Raw genomic sequence first — 25,505 nt, forward strand, 5'->3', positions numbered from 1 at the left:
ATTTGGCCAGGGTTTCTGCTCCTAGTCACCATCCAGTGATCCAAACTAGATGTTAGACATGGACAGAATTGTGCTTGGCTGTGATGCCTCTGTGAGCCAACATTTACCACCTATAAAGAATGTTTAACTGGACAAAGAACTGGAGGGCTAGGAACTGTAGTCCAGCTAGAGGCAATGGCTTCATCAGGATAAAGGTGGGAAATTGTTTTAATATAAAAAAAAAGGCACCTAGTCATTCACCATATGTGGTTCGTTTAACGTGGGTGACTGGGTAAAGAGAAAACGTTGCTTGCTGCAGATATACAAAGAAACTGTTTCCACTGGCAGGAGAGTTGGTAACCAAAGGACACAGATTTCAGATAATTGGCAAAGAAGCCAGGGGAGACGAGGAGAATTTTTTTTTTTTTTTTTTATATATAAACGCAGCGAGTTGTTATGATCTGGAACGCGCTGCCTGAAAGTGCGGCGGAAGCAGATTCAATAGTAACTTTCAAAAGGGAAGCCGATATATGCTTAAAAAGGAGAAATCTGAAGGGCTAGGGGGAAAGAGCAAGGGGAGTGGGGCTAATTGGAGAGCTCTTTCAAAGAGCTGGCACAGGCACGATGGGCCGAATGGCCTCCTTCTGTGCTGTGATTCAATCTACACTACAGCATTGGCAAAGGCTTGGGAACAAGTTTTTTTTGGCCCAGTGATATAAAACCCAAAAGAACCATGAGCAAAAAAGGGGGGCCCTTTAAAAAAAAAACCTCACTAAACACACAGGTGATAAATGCTTCACTGAATAGACAGAATACAACAAGCAGCAACACATTCAATAGTTGAGATAAAATCTTATTTATGAGGTTCTTTGTATACTGTGAATGTAAAACAATTAGTATATATATATATAAAATTTTTGAAAACACACTTATCTGGTGGGATTTGTTTGCTACTTTACCAATGCACTGCCCCTTGAAATAGTAGAATCCAAAGGCAGTCGGAGAACGAGTGCAACCCTGCTCAATTCTCTGTCCACAATAGCCAGAAATTCCCCAAGTCGCAAGTTCCTAGACTATTAGTTTCCAGGCAAGAAGAAAGGAATCAATTCAAAAATTACTTTTTCTTTTAATCCCCCTCCCCTTCCATGTGAGGCACCGTGTCATTTTCCTCTACTGCCTTGGAACAGCAATTTCCTCCAATGGTCACAATGGCGTCAGGCAGTGTTGCACCTCTTAGCTGCTGATTACATTAGCTGGGGAGCAGCACACCTCCTCATCTTCTCAACTGCGTGATGCATAGCGAGGGGATAAATCTAAGAGGGGTTTTGAAAATGAGTACATTTCCCATAATATTTCCCACAGCCACCAATAAATCCAATAGGGAATTCAGGAGAAACTTCTTTACCCAGAGAGAGTGGTTAGAATGTAGAACTCACTACCACCACAAGGAGTAGTTGAGGTAAATAGTACAGATGCATTTAAAGGGAAACTAGATAAGCACGAGGGAAGAAAGGAATAGAAGGATATGGTGATGGGGTTAGATGAAGAGGGGTGGGAGGAGGCTCGTGTGCAGCATAAACACCGATAGACCAGTTGGGCTGAATGGCCTGATTTTGTGCTGTAAATTCTATGTAAATATTATAGCATGCGGTCAGCTGATGGATTTTTTTTCTTATATACAAGATGGCGATGGAGTTGGAAGAGACACTTCAGAAATCCACTTTAAATAGCCACCTAGTTCCCAGAGCCTGCAACAGCAGCGTAACAAGGAGGAAGGCCTGTGCACAGGAAGTGCGTATCCTACAACATGCATTTATACAGCAATTTAACGTACTAAAACATCCCAAAGCGTGTCACCGAAGCATAATCAGACAAAAAATTATTGACAGTATCCTACACGGTTTTTAACATATAGATGTATTTTCTGAAAATTCTATGTCTGTAAACTTCACATTCTTAGATTACTGCGTGCAGATGATTTTCCTCTGATACCAAGAGAGCAACTGTAAAGTTACACCTGTAATGCTACACACCCATTGCTCTGTATTACTGATGTTCTCCTCGCTTGTGCTGCCACTTCACCCTGACCAAACAGTATTGATTTTTAACGGAAATAAAAAGACAAAGGTCCCCAAACAGCTTGGTGGTTAAGCTGACTGTGTGATGCAGTACACAGCCATACAGATCAAAAGCTCCCACCTCAACCCCTAGTCCACGCTGTGTTAGCTGATCTCAGCTGGCGGTAGCAATTCGGATCTACAATTGTCCTAAAGATGTCCGAGGTAGGAAAGGGGAGAGGGAATGGGGGTGAACAAAATCGTCCAGAGTTCTCAGTTCTAGTCATATTCCAATAACCTCAGCTAGAAAGTGTTGTTGTGTGGATGTCAGTTAAGGACGGGATCAGACTAGATTTTTTTTATTCATTCAAGGGATGTGGGCATCGCTGGCAAGGCCAGCATTTATTGCCCATCGCTAATTACCCACGAGAAGAAGGTGGTGGTGAGCCGCATTCTTGAACCGCTACAGTCCGTGTGAAGGTACTCCCACAGTGCTGTTAGGGAGGGAATTCCAGGATTTTGACCCAGTGACTATGAAGGAACGGCAATATATTTCCAAGTCAGGATGCTGTGTGACTTGGAGGGGAACTTGGAGGTAGTGGTGTTCCCATGCGCCTGTTGGCCTTGTCCTTCTAGGTGGTAGAGATCATGGGTTTGGGAGGTGCTGCCGAAGAAGCCTTGGCGAGTTGCTGCAGTGCATCTTGTAGATAGTACACACTGCAGCCACGGTACGCCGGTGGTGGAGGGAGTGAACATAAAGTGGGCAGCTTTGTCCTGGATGGTGTCGAGCTTCTTGAGTGTTGTTGGAGCTGCACTCATCCAGGCAAGTGGAGAGTATTCCATCACACTCCTGACTTGTGCCTTGTAGATGGTGGAAAGGCTTTGGGGAGTCTGGAGGCGAGTCACTCGCCGCAGAATACCCAGCCTCTGACCTGAAGCCCACAACAAGCTGCCAATTGTCGTTGCACAGGCTCTTACATGAACAACAGTCATTCGGATGAGGTACTGGGGGGTTGCTGCTGTCCATGACACCATGGGCAGGATTTTCATTGGGCCGTGGAGGCAGGATTGGAGGCGTGTGGGGGGGTTAAAAATCCCAAAATCGGGGGGGGGGGGGGGCACGAACCCATCCCGCCCCCATGCCAGTTTCAAAAGGAGGCGGGTACCCGCCCCGCACTGGGACCCGCCCCCCCCGCCCCGAGGCGGGAAGGGGATTAGTGCCAATTAACTGCCCGTTAACAGGTAGTTAACAGGCAGTTTTTAGCCTGATCCCTATTTTTAATGTTGAAGTGTGGGATTCCCGACAGCTCCAAACCACGCCAAGTTGGAGGAGGCGGACCGTCGGGATGAAGGGCTTGGAGGGGGTCGAGATGTCCGGTGTTCAGGTGAGTGATGGGTGCAAAGGTAAGTGTGTTTGGTATGTGTAAAGTGTTTAAAAGAAATTTTACATGCCTTTACAGCCTTCCTTCCTTCAGGTCTCTGGAGTCCCTCATCTCACCGGCACAGAAAGCAGAATGGCCGCGAGCTGTCAAAAATTGCAGCATTCAGCTTTCTGTTCTGGGTAGGTCTCTTAATTCTTTCCTCTCAGGATGATTTACTTAGAAAACAGATTGTCAGTGTTTGACAGCTTCAAACAGCTGTGAAACGCTGATATTTCATCTGTCAAAAGGACTTGACAGATGAAATATCAATCTGTGACATCACCTGTTGCCGGGTGGCCCTTAATTGGCCTGCTGGGTGGGCTCAACAAGGTCAATCAAGTCAAAATCGCGTGGGTTGGCTAGAACTCGATGGAGGCGGGACTACAACCCCAAAAGTTGTAGTCCCGCCTCCTACCCGCCGCCAATGAAAATCCAGCCCCATGTCTCTGCAGCAGAGGTTTGGGGGCGGAGCTTTCCACTTTGGTGGGGGTGTAAAATGGATTAGTGGATCGGCCACCTTATGTACACCCCAACCCAACTTCCCTTTCTATTGGCGTTGAAAGTTCCACACTTAAAATAAAAGAGGAAAAAGTATTTTGCGCAGATTAGGTTAATAATAGGTGGCTAGTAACTTACAGTTGTGTAGCGGGATCTTGGACTGAATATCTACTTACTGGCCCCAAATCAACTCAGAACAGCACATACATCTGTAATTTATCCCTCAGTATTCCAGAGTTTAGTAGATGGTTTAATTGTATTTGAAATTGATTTTATACTTAGACCAATTAAAACAAACACTTAATAGCCACCAGTAAATTGTTTTTAAACACCAACACATTTTTAAAAAAATACATCATTCACACCTGAGAGCACTTTACAGTTTAAGGAGCAGACAGCCACTTCATTACTGAAAATGTTTAGTCTGGATAAAACAGAAAATCAGCTTGAATGGATTCTATGACATATTTAACATGCAAAAAGCATTCATACCAACCTGTACTTCAGATAGAGTCGAATCAGATTGTACAGTAAGTCAGTCAGTCATAGAACGTTACAGCACAGAAACAGGGCCATCATGCGGTGGAGTTTTTCTCCACAATCCCACTTTCCTGCTTACATCTTTTAACATGCCACTCTTTCAAGCAACTTATCTTCTTTCAAAAAAATATGAACTCTGCTTCACTAACTGTTTGTGACAGAATTCCATATACCAAACACCCCTTTGATTCTTCTGGCTGTCTCAAAGTTGTGCCCACTTGTCACTAGTGGAAACAATCACTATTTACCTCCATAATCTTGAAGGTTTCTATCAGGACACCCCTTAGCCTTCTCAGCTATAATGAAAAAGCTTTCACTTCTCAAGTGTCTTTTCATAACTGTAACCCCGCCCCATCCCTGGTATCATACTGGTACCTCTTCCATCGCCTTCCCATAATGGATTCCCCCAAATCGTATGCAATGCTCCAACTGTGGCCCAAGTAAGCGCTTGTGCAAGTTTAACATTAGCTCCTTGCTTTTGTATTGTGTGTCTCTGGATACAAAAATCATGGATTCTGCTTGCCTTTTTATGGCCTTAACTACTCTATCAGAAATCTTACCACTTAAGGTGTATTTCCTTTCCCTATTGTTACTTGTAAAATGTACTGTTTCACAATTTTCTAGATTGGACTGCATCTGCCACCTATTTGCCCACCCTGCAAGCCTATGTTCCCCTGCAATCATTCACAGTCCTCATCACAATTTGCCACCCACCTTCCCCCCCCGCCACCTCCCAAATTTGGTGTCATCAGCAAATTCCAATATTGTTTCCTCAGTTCCTAGTCCAGATCATTTACGCATATAAATTCATACAATCCTCCAATACATACTCTTGTCACAGCTTTGATGCAAACACAGAAAAAAGCTGAATGCCAGAGGAGAGGCCAGATTAGCTGACCTTGCTATCTAGGCAGTCTTCAATAGAGTATGGCATCAAAGAGCTCTGACAAAACGGAGGTCAATGGCGGTCAAGGAGGAAGATGGCTGGAGATAAAGGAAGATGGTCATAATTATTGGAGGCCAATCATCACAGCCCCAGGACATCACTGCAGGGTTTTCTCAGCCCAACCATCTTCGGCGGCTTCATCAAGTACTTTCTGTCTGTCATAAGGTCAGGAAAGGGGGTGATTGCTGATGAATCTAGTGTTCAGGTCCTCACAAAACTCCCCTGATAATGAAACAATCCATGCCATCCTGCAGCAGGCTTGGACTGATAAGCGACAGGTAACAATCATGTCACAGAGTGGCAGGTAATGACCATCTTCAACAAGAAATGGCCCAACCACCGTACCCCTGAACTTCAACTGCGCCACCATCGCCGAATCCACCACCATCCTGGGGTCACCGCTGATCGGAACACTGTGGCTGCGATAACAGGGCACAGTCTAAGTACTCTGCAATGGATAGCTCACCTCCTGAACACTCAATGCCTCTCAACCATCTACAAAGGTTAAATCAGGAGTGTCATAGAATGCTGGCCACTCATTTGGAGGATGTAGTCACAGCAAAAATCAAACAGCTGAACACCATCCAGAACAAAGCAGTCTGCTTGATTAAGGCCCCTGCCATTAGACTCAATATTCATCCCCTGCACCCGTGTGGCTGCATTATGCAGAAACTTGCTAAGCTTCCTTTAATAGCATCTCCCAGCCCTATGACCTTCACCACCAGGAAAGATAAAAAATAGCACCATCATGGAAACACCATCACTACCAAGTTCTCCTGCAAGTCACACACCAATCCTAAGTTGGATATATAACACGGTTCCTTTATCACTAGGTCAAAATTCTGAAGTTCCCCATCTAACCATCACCACCGGGACTTCAACAGTTCAAAATGTCCCACCTTCTCCACACAACTATGGATGGGCAATAAATGCAGCCTTTGCATGTCACCCACACCCCAAGAATAAAAAAAGCCCCACCTGATAATTGTATAATTCCATTATCCATCTCCTCTGTGAAAACTGAAGCAAAGTACAGTGAAACCTGTGAATTAGGGACACCTAGGGACTTGCATCAGGTGTCTTTATTTGCAGGTGTCCTTATTTTCAAAATGGTCATTGCATGAGCCAAATATCCCAGGATTGGCTGTACCTCCTGCAGCGTTACTTCTTTTTTTTAAGCTCCCACCTGGAAACGTGCCTAATTCTGGAGCCCTGCCAGCATGATGTGATTTCAGTTCTACTTTCTGTTTGTGGGACTTCCCAGTTCATTGCCATCCTGGGGTCCTTTTCCATTGAGGGAAGGATGTCCTGATTGTGGGATCTGCTACATTGGCAGCCTGCAATGTTGTGCAAGAAGTTCCAAGTACCAAGAGGCCATCCATGAGCAGGCGAAGAAGGGAAACAGAGAAATTACAACACAGGAGGAGGCCTTCAGCCCCGCCAGTGCTGACTCTCTCTCCTGTAACTCCCAGATCCTTCTATATTCCTCCTTTTCAGATATTTAGCCCCTTCCCTTGCATATTAAATATTAGTCTCTACATCAATAGCCACATGTGGTAAAGGGTCCCACGGTTTAATAGCCCTCAGTTTAAGAACCTTCCTCCTCCCTTCCCCCTTGGTTCTTCCACTTTACTGGCTGCTCCACTCTCCGTGGTGCTCCCACTTGATGGCCGCGATTTTACGAACCTCGGCGGGTCACGTCGGTGGCGGGTCCCGATCCCGCTGCGGTCTTCATCCCGGCCTCTAAAATGAATTTCCCAATTGGGCTTGTTAAGCACACCCAGCGCATTTCCCGGCCAATTAGAGGAAGTGGGTCTGGTGACGTCATTTCATGACGCGTCATCAGCCGGTTTCCTTAAAGGGACCGTGGCCAACTTTCTTTTGACATTTGTGCCGTCAGTGTTCTACAGCACTGAAGTGCTACAAACACTGACACAAGCACTGCACAGATGTTCAGGGCTGCACCCAGACTCGCTATGGAGGGAGTCACAGCACGCAGGGAGGTCCTCTTCCCTTCCTATGGGCGGAAGAGACCTCCCCAAGAGATCAACACAGCCTGGTTGACATCGCACAGGAGGACACAAGCAGGACCTTGGTGCAGTGCCGCAAACGTTTCAATGATCTCAGTAGATCACGAAATGTTAGTACAAAGCCACACTCAACCTCATCCTGCTGTGCCTCTCATCACATCCCCATCACTCTGCCTTCCCTACCCTACTCCTGCACATCCTTACTCACACCAACTTACCTTGCACCTCCACCCATCCCTCTCTATCTACATCATCACATCCCCATCTAACTAGGCATCTCTCACACTCACCCTCATCCTAGTACAATCATACCAACTAACACACTAGGGTAGGCACTTGGGTGTTTTATACAATGTTCAGGTAAAGTTTGTGTCAATGTGGTGTCAAACATTGAAACCTTTATTTTCAACACTTTGCATTCTTGGACAGATTTGTGTGTACTTTTGGAAGTGGCTTAGTGAGTTGCAGTGAATGGTGAGACATAAGGGTACCCCTTGCAGTAAAATATTTAATAGGCACATCAATAAAAAAAGGAAGGTTGGGATGGGAATAGGGCCATTAAGGAATAGTCTGGACAATACCATAGGTAACGAGAGAGAGATGGCAGAAATATTAAATAATTATTTTGCTTCAGTATTTACCAGGGAGATAGAACAGGTGGACATGCCATTGGATGATGAGATTAGTAATGAGATAAGTGCATTTAAAATAAAAAAGGGATATTTTAAATAAACTAATCAAACTCAGAGGATAAAACCCCTGGTCGGATGGATTGCATCCACGCATTTTAAAAGAATCTAGGGAAAAGATAGCAGAGGCATTACTACACATATTTAATAATTAATTAGAAAAAGGTATAGTGCCAGATAGACTGGCAGATAGCTAACATAATATTGATATTTATGAAGGGGGATAGAACATGTCCAGGGAACTATAGACCAGTCAGCTTAACATTGGTGGTAGGAAAAATAATAGAATCCCTACTAAAGGAGAAAATAGAAGAACATCTAGAAACCAAAAATATAATAATGAATAGTCAACATGAATTTCAAAAGGGAAAGTCTTGCTTGACCAACCTCATTGAATTTTTTGAAGAGGTAACCGAGAGTAGACAATGGTAATGCAGTAGATGTAATTTATCGGGATTTTCCAAAAGGCCTTCGATAAGGTGCCCCATAATAGACTGATGAACAAGGTCAGAGAATGTGGAGTCAGGGGACAAGTAGCAGAATGGATTGCTGGCTGGCTTCAGGACAGAAAGCAGAGAGTAGGAGTAAAGGGTAGCTATTCACAGTGGCAGAAGGTGGGTAGTGGTGTTCCACAAGGATCAGTGCTGGGCCCACTGCTGTTCACAATTTACATTAACGTTTTAGACTTTGGAATCAAAAACACAATTTCTAAATTTGCGGATGACACCAAATTGGGGGGATAGTTAACACTGAGGAAGACTGCAACAAGTTACAGGAGGACATTAATAAACTTGCAGAATGGGCATATAATTGGCAAATGAAGTTCAACACAGATAAATGTGAGGTATTACATTTTGGTAGGAAGAATAGGGAGGTCACTTATAACTTGGAGGGTGCAAGTCTAGGTGGGGTAGAGAAACAAAAGGGATCTAGGAGTACAAATACACAAATCACTAAAAGTTGCGACAAATACACAAATCACTAAAAGGCCATAAAAAAAGCAAACCAAGCACTAGGGTTTATTTCTAGAGGGATAGAATTGAAAAGTAGGGAAGTTATGTTAAACTTGTATCGAACCTTGGTTAGACCACACTTAGAGTACTGCGTACAGTTCTGGTTTCCATATTATAAAAAGGATATAGAGGCACTGGAAAGGGTGCAGAGAAGATTTACAAGGATACCAGAAATGCGAGGGTATACATATATATTTTTTTTAATTCGTTTTTATGGGATGTGGGCGTCGCTGGCAAGACCAGCATTTATTGCCCATCCCTAATTGCCCTTGAGAAGGTGGTGGTGAGCCGCCTTCTTGAATTGCTGCAGTCCATGTGGTGAAGGGACTCCCACAGTGCTGTTAGGGAGGGAGTTCCAGGATTTTGACCCAGCGACGATGAAGGATCAGCGATATACTTCTAAGTCAGGATGGTGTGTGACTTGGAGGGGAACTTGGAGGTGGTGGTGTTCCCATGCGCCTGCTGCCCTTGTCCTTCTAGGTGGAAGAGGTCACGGGTTTGGGATGTGCTGCCGAAGAAGCCTTGGCGAGTTGCTGCAGTGCATCTTGTAGACAGTACATACTACAGCCACGGTACACTGATGGTGGAGGGAGTGAATGTTTAAGGTGGTGGATGGGGTGCCAATCAAGCGGGCTGCTTTGTCCTGGATGGTGTCGAGCTTCTTGAGTGTTGTTGGAGCTGCACTCATCCAGGCAAATGGAGGGTATTCCATCACACACACTTGTGCCTTGTAGATGGTGGAAAGGCTTTGGGGAGTCGGGAGGTGAGACACTCGCCGCAAAATACCTAGCCTCTCACCTGCTCTTGATGCCACAGTATTTATGCGGCTGGTCTAGTTAAGTTTCTGGTCAACGGTAACCCCCAGGATGTTGATGGCAGGGGATTTCACAGAAACCCCACAGTGCAGATAGAGGCCATTTCGGCCCATCGAGCCTGCACCGACACATATCCCACCCGATCTCCGTAACCCCTACACCAACACATATCCCACCCTATCCCCGTAACCCCACGTATTTAATCCCCCTAACACTAAGGGTCAATTTATCATAGCCAATCAACCTAACCCGCACATCTTTGGACTGTGGGAGGAAACCGGAGCACCCGGAGGAAACCCACGCAAACACGGGGAGAATGTGCAAACTCCACACAGACAGTCAACCGAGGCCGGATTCGAACCCTGGTCCCGCGAGGCAACAGTGCTAACCACTATGCCACCGTGCTGCCAAAAAGATTTGGCAATGGTAATGCCATTGAATGTCATGGGAAGGTGGTTAGACTCTCGCTTGTTGGAGAGTCATTGCCTGGCACTTCTGTGGCACAAATGTTACCTGCCACTTACGTCGTCCAGGTCTTGTTGCATATCAGGAAAGGATGAACAGGCTGGGTCTCTTTTCTCTTGAAAAAAGGCTGAGGGGTGACCAGTAGAGGTCTTTAAAATTATGAAAAATGTTGATGAGAGAGGATACAGAGAGAATGTTTTCACTTGTGGGGAAGAGCATAATGAGAGGCCATCAATATAAGATAGTCACCATGAAATCCAATAGGTAATTAAGAGACTTCTTTACTCAGTGGTGAGAATGTGGAACTCGCTACTACAGAGAGTGGTTGAAGTGAATAGTATAGATGCATTTAAAGGGAGACTAGACAAGCATATGAGGGAGAAGGGAATAGAAGGTTATGCTGATAAATTTAGATGAGGAAAGACGGGAGGTGGCTCGTGTGGAGTATAAACGTTGGCATGGACTGGTTGGGCCGAATGGCCTGTTTCTGTGCCGTATATCCTATGTGAGGAGTGTGAAAGGAATGGCTTGGGCATTGTAGGGATGCTTTATGGTGCTGGTGTGGGGTGGTGCAAACCTGACGCATCATGTGGCAGCCAGGGTGTACAGCATCAAGAGAAGTAAATCTGGCAGTGAGGAAGAGTTTGTGGCTGAGGGAAGATATCTCTAAGGTGGGAGCTTTTACAGTACATTTGAAGCTGTCAACTCAACAGCTGATTCAATGGCCACTGAACTCCCGCCTCAGCTTGACAGATGTGGTCCACAACCAGCGTGGACGATCTGTCAAATGCAGAAAGTGAGCTCAAATTCATTTCTTAAGTGGCTCTAAACAAGCCACTAATTACCTGAATTGGATTCCCCGCTGTGAACCCGCCACTGCGTGTCGGGTCTGCTCAGCACTGGCAGACCCAACATCGGGAAAGGCACGTGGTGACGGGTTCACAGCGGGGGGAAAAAAAACAATTTCCCACCCGAGCCGCCACCGATCGCTCCCGCTGACCCCCCAGCAAAATCCAGCCCATCATGTTGTTGCTGCTGCTCCTGGCTCTGCAGAGAATGATGGTGCCCACCTCACCCCAATCTCCAGACTCGTCCCCTTCTCTTCCCCAGCACCCTTTCTCCTTTGTTCACCGAGACCCCACTCCCCATCTCTCCCCAGTCTCCATCTCTTCCCACTCCCGACTTCAGAGCCCTCCCCCAAATGCCAAGACCACCCCATACCAGACCCCCTCCTGAATGCGGACACCCACATTTCCCGACTCTCCAGCTCCCTCCAGAATGCGTTTCACGCGGGCGACATCCCAAAGCAGGGTGCGCACTGCGGTGAGAAATTTAATGCAATAATTGCCATGTAAATAATCTAGAGGCAGCGCCCTGGAGACCCTTGCCCCAATTTGCGAAAGTACCCGTCATTCCGCTGCAGTTCCCGGCTTTTGTGGAATGGGGAGTTTTGTACCCAGCATCCATAGAGGCAGAGAAACCCCTCTATCCCTGTGATAGAGCCGTGCAAGCTTTCAATCACAGATATAAGAGTGGTTTCTCTGCCTCTAGAGATGCTGGGTAAAGAGATCTCCATTCCATAAATGCCGTTTTGTCACCCGTTGCCGCCTCGCGCTAACCTGTTTTCAGTTGCAAACTGACTTGGTGCACGGAAGGTTGTCTGTAATTCTTAATTTGCGAGTGTCCGTGGTTTCAAGGTGCAATTTGTACTTATTATATTTTAAGTGATTTGGGACGGTCAACAAGTGTCCGTTTTTGGGGGATGTCTTTTTGTACAGGTTTTACTGTAGTCGTTCCGACTGCCATTCCCCCACTCTGCACTAGCTTGCCTCTCATCTCTTCACAACATTATTCCTACCTTGTCTCCCCACACAACTAACATGCCTTGGTCCGTGGTCAGGGACAGGAGGGTGTGACTGCAAGTGAGGCAGGTATGGGGGTCCAGGAGTTAGCATTGGAGGAGCCTCAGCCCTTGCACTTGTCCAACAGGTATGAGGACGAGAGCAGGGACTGTAGGGAGGATGAGCAAACTGACCACGGCACCGTGGTACAGGGGGCCATTCAAGTTGGGGGAGTAAAAAGGAATGTAGTAGTGGTAGGGGACAGTATAGTTAGGGGCATAGATACTGTTCTCTGCAGCCGAGAGAGTGAGTCCCGACAGCTGTGTTGCCTGCCTGGTGCCAGGGTTAAGGACATCTCCTTGGGGCTGCAGAGAAACTTGGAATGGGAGGGGAAGATCCAGTTGTCGTGGTCCACGTAGGTACCAACAACATAGGTAGGACTAAGAAAGAGGTTCTGCTGAGGGAGTATGAGCAGCTAGGAGCCAAATTAAAAAGCAGAACCACAAAGGTAATAATCTCTGGATTACTACCTGAGCCACGAGCAAATTGGTATAGGGTCAAGAAGATCAGATCAATGCGTGGCTCAATGATTGGTGTGGGAGAAATGGATTTCGATTCATGGGGCACTGGCACCAGCACTGGGGAAAGAGGGAACTGTTTCGTTGGGACGGGCTTCACTTGAACCATACTGGGACCAGTGTCCTGGCAAATCGAATAACTAGGGCTGTAGATAGGGCGTTAAACTAAATAGTGGGGGGGGGGGGGAGGGGGGGAAGGTTCAGGTGAAAGGGAATTTAGAAAGTCAAAGAGAAAGGAGAAGGCAATAGTGCAGGTTAGCGATAGGGGTAATGATAACCAGAGTGTGACAGGAGGAGACAGAGCGTACGAACATAAGCATGCACCAGAAATAGTTTCAGAGTAGGTAAAAATGGTATAAAGAAAAAGTTAAAAGCTCTTTATCTGAATGCACGCAGCATTTGTAACAAGATAGATGAGTTGATGGCACCAATAGAAATAAATGGGTATGATCTGATAGCCATTACAGAGACATGGTTGCAAGGTGACCAAGGCTGAGAACTGAATATTCAGGGGTATTTGACATTTTGGAAGGATAGGCAGAAAGGAAAAGGAGGTGGGGTAGCTCTGTTAATAAAGGATGAGATCAGTGCAGTAGTGAGAAATGATATTGGCTCAGAAGATCAGGATGTAGAATCAGTTTGGGTGGAGATAAGAAATAGTAAAGGAAAGTCACTGGTGGGAGTAGTCTATAGGCCCCCTAACAGTAGCTACAGTGTAGGACAGAGTATAAATCAAGAAATAATAGGGACTTTTAAGAAAGGTACTGCGATAATCATGAGCGATTTTAATCTTCATATAGATTGGACAAATCAAATTGGCAAGGGTAGCCTTGAGGATGAGTTCATAGAATGTATTCGGGATGGTTTCTTAGAACAATACATTGTGGAACCAACCAGGGAGAAGGCTATTTTAGATCTGGTAATGTGTAATGAGACAGGATTAATTAATGATCTCATAGTAAAGGATCCTCTAGGGAAGAGCGATCATAGCATGATAGAATTTCAAATTCAGTTTGAGGGTGAGAAACTTGGGTCTGAAACTAGTGTCCTAAACTTAAATAAAGGCAATTACAAAGGTACGAAGACAGAGTTGGCTAAATTAGACTGGGAAAATAGATTAAAGGGTAAGACGGCAGATGAGCCGTGGCAGACATTTAAGGAGATATTTCATAACTCTCAGCAAAGATATATTCCAGTGAAAAGGAAAGAGTCTACGAGAAGGATGAACCATCCGTGGCTAAAAGAAAAGGCATACAATGTTGTGAAGATTAGTGGTAGGCCAGAGGATTGGGAAATTTTTAGAAACCAGCAAAGGATGACTAAAAAAAAATAATAAAGAGGGAGAAGATAGATTATGAAAGTAAACTAGCAAAAAATATAAAAACAGACAGCAAGAGCTTCTACAGGTATATAAAAGGGAAGAGAGTAGCTAAAGTAAATGTTGGTCCCCTACAGGATGGGACTGGGGAATTAATAATGGGAAACAGGGAAATGGTAGAGACAATAATAATTGATAATCAAGGGGCAATAGGGAGGGAGGAACTTAAAACAATGACTATTACTAGAGGAAAAATATCAGGCAAACTAATGGGACTAAAGGCCGACAAGTCCCCTGGGCCTGATGGTCTACATCCTAGGATCTTAAAAGACGTGGCTGCACGGATAGTGGATGCGTTGGTTGTAATCTACCAAAATTCCCTGGATTCTGGAGAGGTCCCAGCAGATTGGAAAACCGCAAATGTAACGCCCCTATTCAAGAAAGGAGGGAGGCAAAAAGCAGGCACCTAACATCTGTCATTAGGAAAATGCTGGAATCCATTATTAAGGAAGTAATAGCAGGACTTTTAAAAAATCATAATACAATCAAGCAGAGTCAACATGGTTTTATGAAAGGGAAATCGTGTTTTACAAAATTACTAGAGTTCTTTGAGGATGTAACGAGCAGGGTGGATAAAGGGGAACCAGTAGATGTAGTGTATTTGGATTTCCAGAAGGCATTCGATAAGGTGCCACATGAAAGGTTACTGCACAAGAGCTCACGGGGTTGGGGGTAATATATTAGCATGGATAGAGGATTGGCTGACTAACAGAAAACAAAGTTGGGATAAATGGGTCATTTTCTGGTTGGCAAACTGTAACTAGTGGGGTACCACAGGGATCAGTGCTGGGGCCTCAACTATTTACAATCTGTATCAATGACTTGGATGAAGGGACCGAGTGTACTGTAGCCAAATTTGCTGATGATACAAAGATAGGTGGGAAAACAAGTTGTGAGGAAGACACAAAGGGCTCGATTTTAACTCAGGTGCGGGCTGTTGTCGTGTTATCCGAATTTCGTGTTTCCCACATGAATCTAAATGGGTGTGGGAGATTGATGCAATTTTAACTCAATTGGCCAATTGATTTCCAACGTGTGGTAAGCCTTTGCAAAGGGGTTTTTCATGACTGAAAGTCCCCTCCGATGATGTCATCAATGCTGCTGCATTTAAGGTCCACAGCAAGCCTTGCTTCTTCTGCAGGCTTCCAAGCTTCCTCCATTTGGTGTCAGAGGGACCTGCAGGAAAGATGACAAGTGGGAGGGCAAGAGCAACTCCTCGCTTTGACAAGGCGGCACTGCAGGCATTGGTGGATGGGGCTAGGACCAACAGGGAGGTGCTCTTCCCTTCATCAGGGAGGAAGAGGCCTCCCACTCAGACCAAGGCAGTGTAGATGCAGGTGGCTGAGGAGGTCAACTCCTTGGGAGTCACCCGCAGAACCTGGATACAGTGCAGGAAAAGATTTCATGACCTTCAGCGCACTGGAAAAGTGAGTATGAATTTCCCATCACCCTCAATCTGATCCCCATTGCCTTTCCCCTCCAACACTCAGCTTTAGCAATCTCTTCCTCCACATCCCACTTGACACTGACATCCATGCACCTTTACCCATTCCCTCTCTCTATGCTCACATTCACATAACTATTCCACCATGCAGCCCTCACACTCCCCATCACTCTGATGCTTTGAACACAACTGACAACACACAGGGAGGGCCCTTGGTCTTGCAACCTCACTCCATCTTTGACTCCTTCTAAGTATCTATGCTATGCAATCTCTACACTCACTCCTTCATTCTCACTCCACCTCTACTTGTCTCCCTCATTGCAGGAAAAGAGAGCTCACAACAAAAGAGCGAGAGCCAGGACAGGAGGAGGTCCACCCTCAATAGCCCACCTGACCCCCTGGGAGGAGGCCGTCCTGGAAATCATGGGCATTAAGGATGATTCGCACGTGGGGGACAGACAGACGGGTGCAACACAGCAAGCTGGTGACAGAAAAGTTTCCCATCTCTCTCTTTGACATTGCATGAGTCGCTGATAATGATTGTGAAGCTGTAACAGATGGACTTATGAGCATCTGCAAAAAGCTATGTGCATGTAGCCTTTGCATCACATCTCTGACTCTTTCCTTTACTTCCCCACAGGACCATCACAAGCATCCGTCCCCCCTAGCCAGGAAGAAGAGGCTGAGCAGCCAGACTCCTCAGCTGCAACCTCTGAGGGCACAGCGTCACCAGAATTCAGCGCACCCAGCACACCTCGGTGAGACCTTCGGGACATAGAGTAGTGTTGTCACCTGGTGTATCACAGCTCACAAGTGAGCATCAGCAGATTGTGGAGACAGGGACAGCAGTGGAGAGTCCAAGTCGGAGGGCGCAGGACTCTGCCAGCTTGGCTCAGCAGCATGTCGACCCTCTGCCTCTGGGTCCATCCAGGAGATCAGCGGTGATGGAACTCCAGGAACAGATGCAGGAGTCTCTGGTAGGTTTTGTCTCTAGGGTCACTGCGAGTGTGGAGCGAATGGAGGAATCCACAGCGAACCTGAGCAGAGCCTTTGTGGAGTCACTGGCGCATGAACGCATGAACACGGAAAGGATGGCTACCTCCGTGGAAACGATTGCTACCTCCGTGGTAAGGCTGGCTACCGTACAGGACAGGATGGCTATGGTAGAGGAGAGGAGGGCTACGGCCATGGAGGAGCTTAGTCGCCAGGGTATGGAAAACATGGTCATTGTTCAGAATAGAATGACATCTCTTGAGGAGCGATGGGCATCTATTGAACAGAGAAATCAGACCTTCATGGAAGTCCTTCTGAGTAGGACTGCCATTGCAGATACGGGTCCCCATGGCCCACCTGATGTGCAGCAAGGTGCTCTCCAGCCACTTGCAGGCGCGGAGGAGGACCTGACCCATGAGGTTGCTGGCAGACCTCAAGGAAGTGGGGGTTCCTCTCCAAGCGCTCACACTTCCATGCCACTGCAGAGCCCTCGGTCAGAGCCCCACCGGAGTCTACACCCAAGTGAGATAGACGTCTCAACCCCTGCACAGCCGCAGGAGCAGCAGACTGTTGACGAGCCCTCACAGGCTCGCAACCCCAGAGGACGCCCGCCAAAGGTGTAGAGACAGGAGCAGCAGGAAAGTGAGCAAGGGGCCTCCACATCTGCTGAAGCCACAGGGGAAGCACTACGTAGGAGCACGCTAAGAGGAAGATAAAGCACAAGTAGTCACAAGGGTAGGCACTTGGGTGGAATTTTGTGTTTAGTGTAAAAATGCCATCACGTCGTAATTGTGCATAAAAATTCTGATGGCAAATGTTGCAGTTGTGGCGTCTGTCATTTCGCTATTGGGACTTCCACAGTGAGGCCTTAGGAATACTTGCAACTGTCAGTATGGTGGTCAGAGTGCTAGGAATCCTCTGGTTCTTGGCCATTGTCAATGCTCTGGTAAAAAGCTGCGAGGCAAAAGTGTTTGATTGACTAGGCTATGCAAATCTGGCCAGGATGAGTGCGTTCCTTGCATCCCGGGCAGTAATGTTCTCGCGTAATGCTGCCGCTGGTTGATGGGCATCTGCAGGATGTTCGCTTTCGCCCCCCTCCTCCTCCTCCTCCTCATCTGAGGAGAATATGTGAGGAGCCACTTGGTCCTCAGGTATCTGCAAGCCATGACGCGGTGCCATGTTGTGAAGTTCACAGCAAACCACGACGATTCTGGAGACCCTGGCTGCTGAGTACTGCAGGGCTCCACCTGACCTATCCAGGCATCTGAAGCGCATCTTCAGCAAACCAATGGTTTGTTCAATAATGGATCTGGTGGTAATGTGGCTGGAGTTGTAGCGCTTCTCAGCTTCGTTGGCTGGCCTCACCAACGGCGCCATTAGCCATGTCCTCAGGGGATAGCCCTTGTCTCCAAGTAGCCATCCGTTAAGTTGGTCTGGCGGACTGAATAGCGGAGGCACACTAGACTGGCGCTGTATGAAGGTGTCATGGCAACTGCCAGGGTACATGGCACAAACATGCAAAATCTCCTTCTTGTGGTCACACACCAGCTGAACATTGAGGGAGTGGAAGCCCTTGCGGTTGACAAAAATACCTGGATTGCGATGGGGTGCCCTAAGGGCCACATATGTGCAGTCAATGACGCCCTGCACCCTTGGAAAGCCTGCCAGATGAGCTAATCCAACCGCTCGTGCCGTGACACTTGCTCGATCCTTGGTGAAATGGATGTGATTGTGCGCGAGGGCATCGGTTACCTGCGTGATGCAAGTGTGCGCGGCCGCCTGGGAGATACCGCTGATGTCTGCTGCTGATCCCTGGAATGAGCCAGAGGTAAAAAAGTTGAGTGCGGTGGTGACTTTGACGGCCACTGGTAATGGTTGTCCACCTGGTCCTCTGGGCAGCAGGTCTTGCTGTAGCATTGTGCAGATGTCAGTCACTACCTCTCGCGAAAGTCGGAGCCGCCTTAGGCACTGCTGCTCAGACATGTTGAGATAGATGACCCTGCATCTATAGACAACTGTGAGCCCACACCTGGAGTACTGCGTACAGTTTTGGTCTCCATATTTAAGGAGAGATATACTTGCATTGGAGGCAGTTCAGAGAAGGCTCACTAGGTTGATTCCTGAGATGAAGGGGTTGTCTTATGAAGAAAGGTTGAGCAGATTGGGCCTATACTCATTGGAGTTTAGAAGAATGAGAGGTGATCTTATTGAAACATAAGATTCTGAGGGGGCTTGACAGGGTAGATGCAGGGAGGATGTTTCCCCTCGTGGGGGAATCTAGAACTAGGGGGCACAGTTTCAGGATAAGCGGTCGCCCATTTAAAACGGAGATGAGGAGGAATTTCTTCTCTCAGAGGGTCGTGAATCTGTGGAATTCTCTACCCCAGAGAGCTGTGGAGGCGGAGTCAGTGAATATATTCAAAGCGGAGATAGACAGATATTTGAGCTACAGGGGAGTCGAGGGTTATGGGGAGCGGGCGGGAAAGTGGCGTTGAGGCCAAGATCAGATCAGCCACGATCTTATTGAATGGCGGGGAAGGCTCGAGGGGCCGAATGGCCTACTCCTGCTCCTGTTTCTTATGTCCTTATGCCTTCAGAAAGCCTATTAATTGTCCTTTATGTTTCAAAAGCAATCGAGGTACAATCTCTTCAAAGTTTGACCACATTTAATAAATGGACCTTCAATTCAGATTTAAGATATATATTCCTAAAAACAGATTCACCATATGCACCACTAGCACTGCTTGTGTGTAAATGTTGTGTAGGTGAGCAGCATGCTGGAACAAATCCAGAAGTCCTCCCCCATTCTTTCCTTCCTCTTATTAAAGTTAATTTTAAAATGGCAGAAGTTGAACATGTGGGATAGCGAAGGCTATTTGCTTGCGTTGCAGCAACCACGTTTCTCTTACCCTCCGGTTTGCAAAAAGGCCACAGTATAAATATATGATATTTGCCAAAGTAACAAGCAGTGCCTGGAAATGCTTATACAGGTACCTGGCTACCACGCTGGGGTCTGTGAATAAATAATGGTTTAATGCTTCCTGATCCAAATCAGCCTCAATGTGTGTGACCAATTCAGAGCCAACTAATCTCTATATGCTTCCATAGTGTAAATGAGGTGTTAGTTTGCTTGGTGAATCAGGGTCATATATCATGCCAAGAGGCAGGTGCAAACAAGGACATGTGTGAAAGGGGGATTTGATAGCTTCAAAGTCCAAAACACAACAGAGGGACAATGGATTAGGCGGATTGCGACTGTCAATCTCGAGTCACTGAAGAGTGAGTGAGTGCATCTAAAGTTACTGGAGCATAAAAAAAAGTGGTAAAATGACCCATGGAGGGGGGTCAGGGTTAGTGCGATTGCATCCGTTCTTATCTATTATTACTTTCAGACAGATTTACAGAATCTCCTGAGAAATTAAGTCCATGAAAATAGCATTTTTACGTGGGCTACAGCACTACTTACTCTAACTACAGATGTTTGCAACTGCCATTTCAGCTTGATTGTTTCTGGTAGCACTGCACTTACAAATATATTAGAATGAGCGATCTGACTTTATTACGAACATACACTAAGAACATAAGAAATAGGAGCAGGAGTAGGCCATTTGGCCCTTCGAGCCTGCTCCGCCATTCAATAAGATCATGACTGAACTCCTACCTCAACACCACCTTCCCGCACTATCCTTAGATCCCTTGATTCCCTTAATATCCAAAAATCTAAGAAAACAGCAGGGGACAACGATAAAAAGCAAAATATGATTTACGCATCTAGTACTTTGCCCCATTCTCCTCTTCTATGCTATAATCATAGTCCAACCAAGAAACAATAGGTTTGTTTTTACCTTCCATTCCCACCCCATGTCCTGAACACGCATTCTCCTTCGGTTAGGTGAGACTCGGTAGTTTGGACTGTGGGCCTTCACTGAGGCAGGCAGCAGTGCTGTACCAATCAGTTGCCAAGAAATGCAAATCTCCACAATGGGGTTGATTTTTCTGTAGCTCTCTCTCCCAATCCCAGTCAAACATAGAAGATAGGAGCAGGAGTAGGCCATTCGGCCCCTCGAGCCTGCTCCGTCATTCAATGAGATCATGGCTGATCATCCAAATTCAGTACCCGGTCCCTGCCTTCTCCCCATATCCCTTGATCCCTTTAGCCTTAAGAAATATATCCAACTCCTTCTTGAATATATTTAATGAATTGGCCTCAACTGCCTTTTGTGGTAGAGAATTCCACAGGTTCACCACTCTCTGGGTGAAGAAATTCCTCCTCATCTCTGTCCTAAATGGCTTACCCCTTATCCTTAGACTGTGACCCCTGGTCTGCTTCAATGCAGATGCTCATACGGAGGCCCCAGCAGAGCGAGGAAAGCACACTCATCAAAAGCAGAAAGAAGCTTGAATAAAGTTCAGACTGGGATACAAACTGTTCGAGGTTGATGAGTCACCAACAGCTCAAGAATACAACCCCCCCCACCCAACGCTTGGTAATTGAGAGCTTGAAGCTCTTCCCCACAGTGTTAAATAATCAGAGCAGCCATCACAATTTAACTGAAAATTTAAAGCAACTGTTCTTGTTCCACTTCAAACCACACGCCTATTCCTGCGACTGGACTGAAAATTCAGCCTTACACTGCTGACCAAACAGTAGAGAATAGATTTAGACAGCTCTATTCACCCATCCCTGCACCTGAGCAAAGCAAGCGAATTCCAGTGCTAGCTGCCAACATTAATCATTTGGAGACTGTAAGCCATCAATTCAACACGAGCCCCCACTTAGTGTCAGCACCAGTTTAATGCCCAATGCAGGTGATTAGCTCTCAATCCATATCTACTGATGATTATCTGTTTGCACAGCCGAGGTTTAGCTAAAGTTTTTTTTTCTTTCAGGGAAAGACAAAGGTATGGGGGTCACATTCCTTCCCAGCGGAGGCTGCCCTTGCAAATATTTAGTAGCCACAATTGAAAAGCACTTTAATTAAACAGGAGAGTATAAGGTGCTGCGTAAGTCCTACTAAAGGTTTTACTAAAAAATACACCAAAGGATTTGACATCTGGATAACCCCAGAACTTGACATCAGGATAAATCATACAGATCTATGGACTTCAACTTACTCAATACATTTGGATTCAAAGGAGTTTCATTTTCTCTGACCTTTTTTTTACCTCACTGATCATCATACTTGTATTAAATTTCTGTGTGTACTATTCTAATGCAGTCATTACCCTGAGTTAACAACAGTGTTAAAATAAAGCAAAAATAAATTTAAAGACAGTGAACCAATGCTGTAAAGTTAAACTGCAAAGAGCTCCTGTTGGCATATTTTAAAAGACCATCAACTGTCTAGAATCCAGAATTCCTTCCCTAAGACTCTCCGCTTCTAACTCTGTCCTCCTTGAAGACGTTCCTTAAAATCTACCTCTTCGACCAATCTTTTGGTCACCTGTCCTAATATCTCCTCACACGACTGTCAAATTTAAATTTTTAAAAATTCTGTCAGATAACACTCATGTGAAGTGCTTGGGGCGTTTTACAACAACAGCAACAACTTGCATTTATATAGCACCTTCAATGTAGTAAAATGTCCCAAGCAATGGTCCCTCTAAATTTTTTCCCCTGCGCGGGCCCCTTAAATTTACTGCGCGGCCGCATGCGGTTTCTCTTCAAGCGGTAGCAGCTGGCGACTGGCCTGCACGGGACCTCATGATCAATGCGCGACCGTGCACCTCAGGGGGAACATTGGTCCCAAGGTGCATCACAGGAGCGTTATCAGGCAAAATTTGACACCAAGCCAGGTGAGAGAGAGAGAGAGAGAGAGAGAGAGAGAGAGAAGAGAGAAAGAGAGGAGGAAAGGCCGCAAGTCTACATTTCGTTGTACTGCACTTGTGCACTAACAATGACAATAAAAGTTGATTTGATTTGATTTTTGATTTGAGAGAAAGAAGAAAGAGAGAGAAAGAGAGAGAGAAAGAAGAAAGAAAAAGAGAGAAAGAGAGAGAGAAAGAGAGAGAGAAAGAGAGAGAGAAAGAGAGAGAGAAAGAGAGAGAGAAAGAGAGAGAGAAAGAGAGAGAGAAAGAGAGAGAGAAAGAGAGAGAGAAAGAAAGAGAGAAAGAAAGAGAGAAAGAAAGAGAGATAAAGAAAGAAAAAGACTTGCATTTATATAGCGCCTTTCATGACCACCGGACGTCCCAAAGCACTTTACAGCCAATGAAGTACTTTTTTTTTGAAGTGTAGTCACTGTTGTAATGTAGGAAACATAAGTAGATATTTTGTTAAAGGTGCTATATAAATATAAGTAGTTGTTGCTGTTGAAGGAGCAGTGTCAAGTATATAAAAGCAAGCAGCTAGTGTCCTTTATTTCCATTTTGTTTCTGTTAGGCTCACTCTAAAACATCATTCCCCTGGCAAACAGACTGAAGCTCCCAGTCATTGGCCTATGCTGTTGGTACTATGCTGTTACCTTAAGCTTGGAGATTGGTGGAAACACCTAGCATATATCGCTACCTATCCTTGACTGCAGAAGTTAAGAAAAGAAATTCAGAAGCAGCTGCAGTATTTACAGATGAGGTGTATCCTACCAAAGGCACATGATGCACTGGGTTTGTGGCAGTTTCTAAAGATAAATGTAAGTTTATGTTCAATTACGACAACTGCACTTAAATAGCATCTTGAATGCAGAAAACCAAGAAGTTAGTTGTACAAGAAGTTTGGAATGATTGTCCATGTTGAAGGCCGCAGAGAGATCAATGAGATTGAGGAAATGTAGGCCCTGCCTTGACCGAGTTCTTTGATGAAGTGTAATGCTGGATGAAGATAGTCTAGTTGGCATTGTATACCTTGACTTCCAAAATGCATCTAATAAAGATGGCTAGGATAAAATAATTCGATTTCAGGACAGTTATTACATTGGATAGTTAGTTGGCTGAAATCATGTAAGCAAAGGGAGCTCCTCAGAGCTCTGTACTGGGACTGTTAGACAGCGCCATGTGGACAAATGCACTGTTATGCGCATGGGGTTAGGAAACCGCAGGCATACTCACCTTTCACCCCACCAGCCTCCACATTCAACGGATCATCCTCCGCCATTTCCGCCACCTCCAACGTGATCCCACCACCAAACACATCTTCCCCCTCACCTCCCCTTTCAGCATTCCGAAGGGACCGCTCCCTCCGCAACACCCTTGTCCACTCCTCAATCACCTCCAACAGCCCTTCTCCTTCACCTGGCACCTTCCCATGCAAGCGCAGGAGATGCAACACACGCCCTTTTACCTCCTCCCTTCCCACTGTCCGGGGCCTCAAACACCCCTTCCGGGTGAAACAGCGATTTACTTGTACTTCTTGCAATTTAATATACTGTATTCACTGCTCACGATGCGGTCTCCTCTACATTGGGGAGACCAAACGCAGATTGGGCGACCACTTTGCGGAACACCTCTGTTCAGTCCGTAAGGGTGACCCCGAGCTTCCGGTCGCCTGTCACTTTAATTCTCCACTTCACTCCCACTCTGATCTCTCCGCCCTCGGCCTAATACATTGTTCTAATGAAGCTCAACGTAAGCTCAAGGAACAGCACCTCATCTTTCGATTGGGCACTTTACAGCCTGCCGGACTCAATATGGAGTTCAACAATTTCAGATAATAGCCCCTGCCCCCATTTTTCATGCAGTATGATTTTGCCATTCCCATTTGCAACATTTTCACAGCATGTTCTTTCAATTCCTTCCTCCACCCCCCCCCCGCCCCCCGCCCCCCCCCGTCTCTGCACCTGCTTAATATGTTACTGTTGTGTATGTAACCTGTTCCACCTTAAGAGAGCTTAAGCCTGTTCCACCTTAAGAGATGTACTACTTTCTCAGGCTGCTGTAGACGTAATACCGGGGGTGAACACACCGGTATATAAGCACTGTGCAGTAATCTTGTATTCAGTATAGTCCCTACCTCCAACCAGTAAAGACCTGTTTGAGTTATACGTTTAAGTCTTTGTGTTAATTGTTCAATACAATACACATACCTAACACTGGCGACGAGTCAGGTTCTTACCCTGCGGCAGTTATTCCACGGCAGTTGAAGAGAGGTTTCAAACCTCACCACTCACCACCCCACTGGAAGCGACAGGCATTAGGACCCTGAAGCCTCCATCAGCTTGTGAACCGGAGTAGAAGACAGGACTGGGGAAGAGAGAGGTACAGGGCGATAGCGATCGGCAGATAAGGGCCGGGCCGCTTTCAAGTGCGAGGCGCAGCCGGGCCATCGATCGAAATCCCTGATAAGGGCCGCACTCGGGCTGAAAGGCGCAGCGTCGGCAGACACTGAAGGCGCGAGAGCCGCGGTGAAAAGCGCGGGCCATCGATCGCGGCGGAGATAAGGGCCGCACTCGGGGCTGAAGGGAGACGGCGTCGGGGGACGGGTGAAGACCGCCAAGCGCAGGAAAACCACCATTTTGTGGGCGGAGGACGACGGCAAGAGCGGGAAGCCGCCATCTTGGATAGCAGAAAAAAAAAAATCTGAGAAATTGCAAATCTGATAAAGTACTACAATGCCTAAACACGGGAATATTAGCAACTTTGATAGTGACATCGAAGATTGGGCCATATATGTTGAACGAGTTAAAAATTATTGTAAGGCCAATAAAATTCGTGAGGCTGATAAAGCACTAACATTATTAAATTTAATGGGTGCGAAGACATACGGGCAATTGAAACACCTGTTATCACCAGATGAGCCGGCGGATAAGACGTTCGATGAAATTGTTACTGTCCTGAAAGATCATCTAAACCCCACGCCGCTGATGCTAGCGGAACGATTTAAATTTTA

At 46.2% G+C, this 25,505-nt stretch overlaps 1 protein-coding gene across 4 annotated transcripts in view; it reads right to left on the reverse strand.

The window, feature by feature from the left end:
• sec22a (SEC22 homolog A, vesicle trafficking protein) overlaps positions 1 to 25,505 on the reverse strand; it is a 93,574-nt gene that overhangs the window by 25,522 nt on the left and 42,547 nt on the right. The gene's annotated exons all lie outside the window — the stretch shown is intronic.

The sequence above is a fragment of the Somniosus microcephalus genome, chromosome 4 (genome assembly GCF_052327205.1).
Source record: "Somniosus microcephalus isolate GS21.2 chromosome 4, FLI_Smic_1.0, whole genome shotgun sequence".
Taxonomy (NCBI): Eukaryota; Metazoa; Chordata; class Chondrichthyes; order Squaliformes; family Somniosidae; genus Somniosus; species Somniosus microcephalus.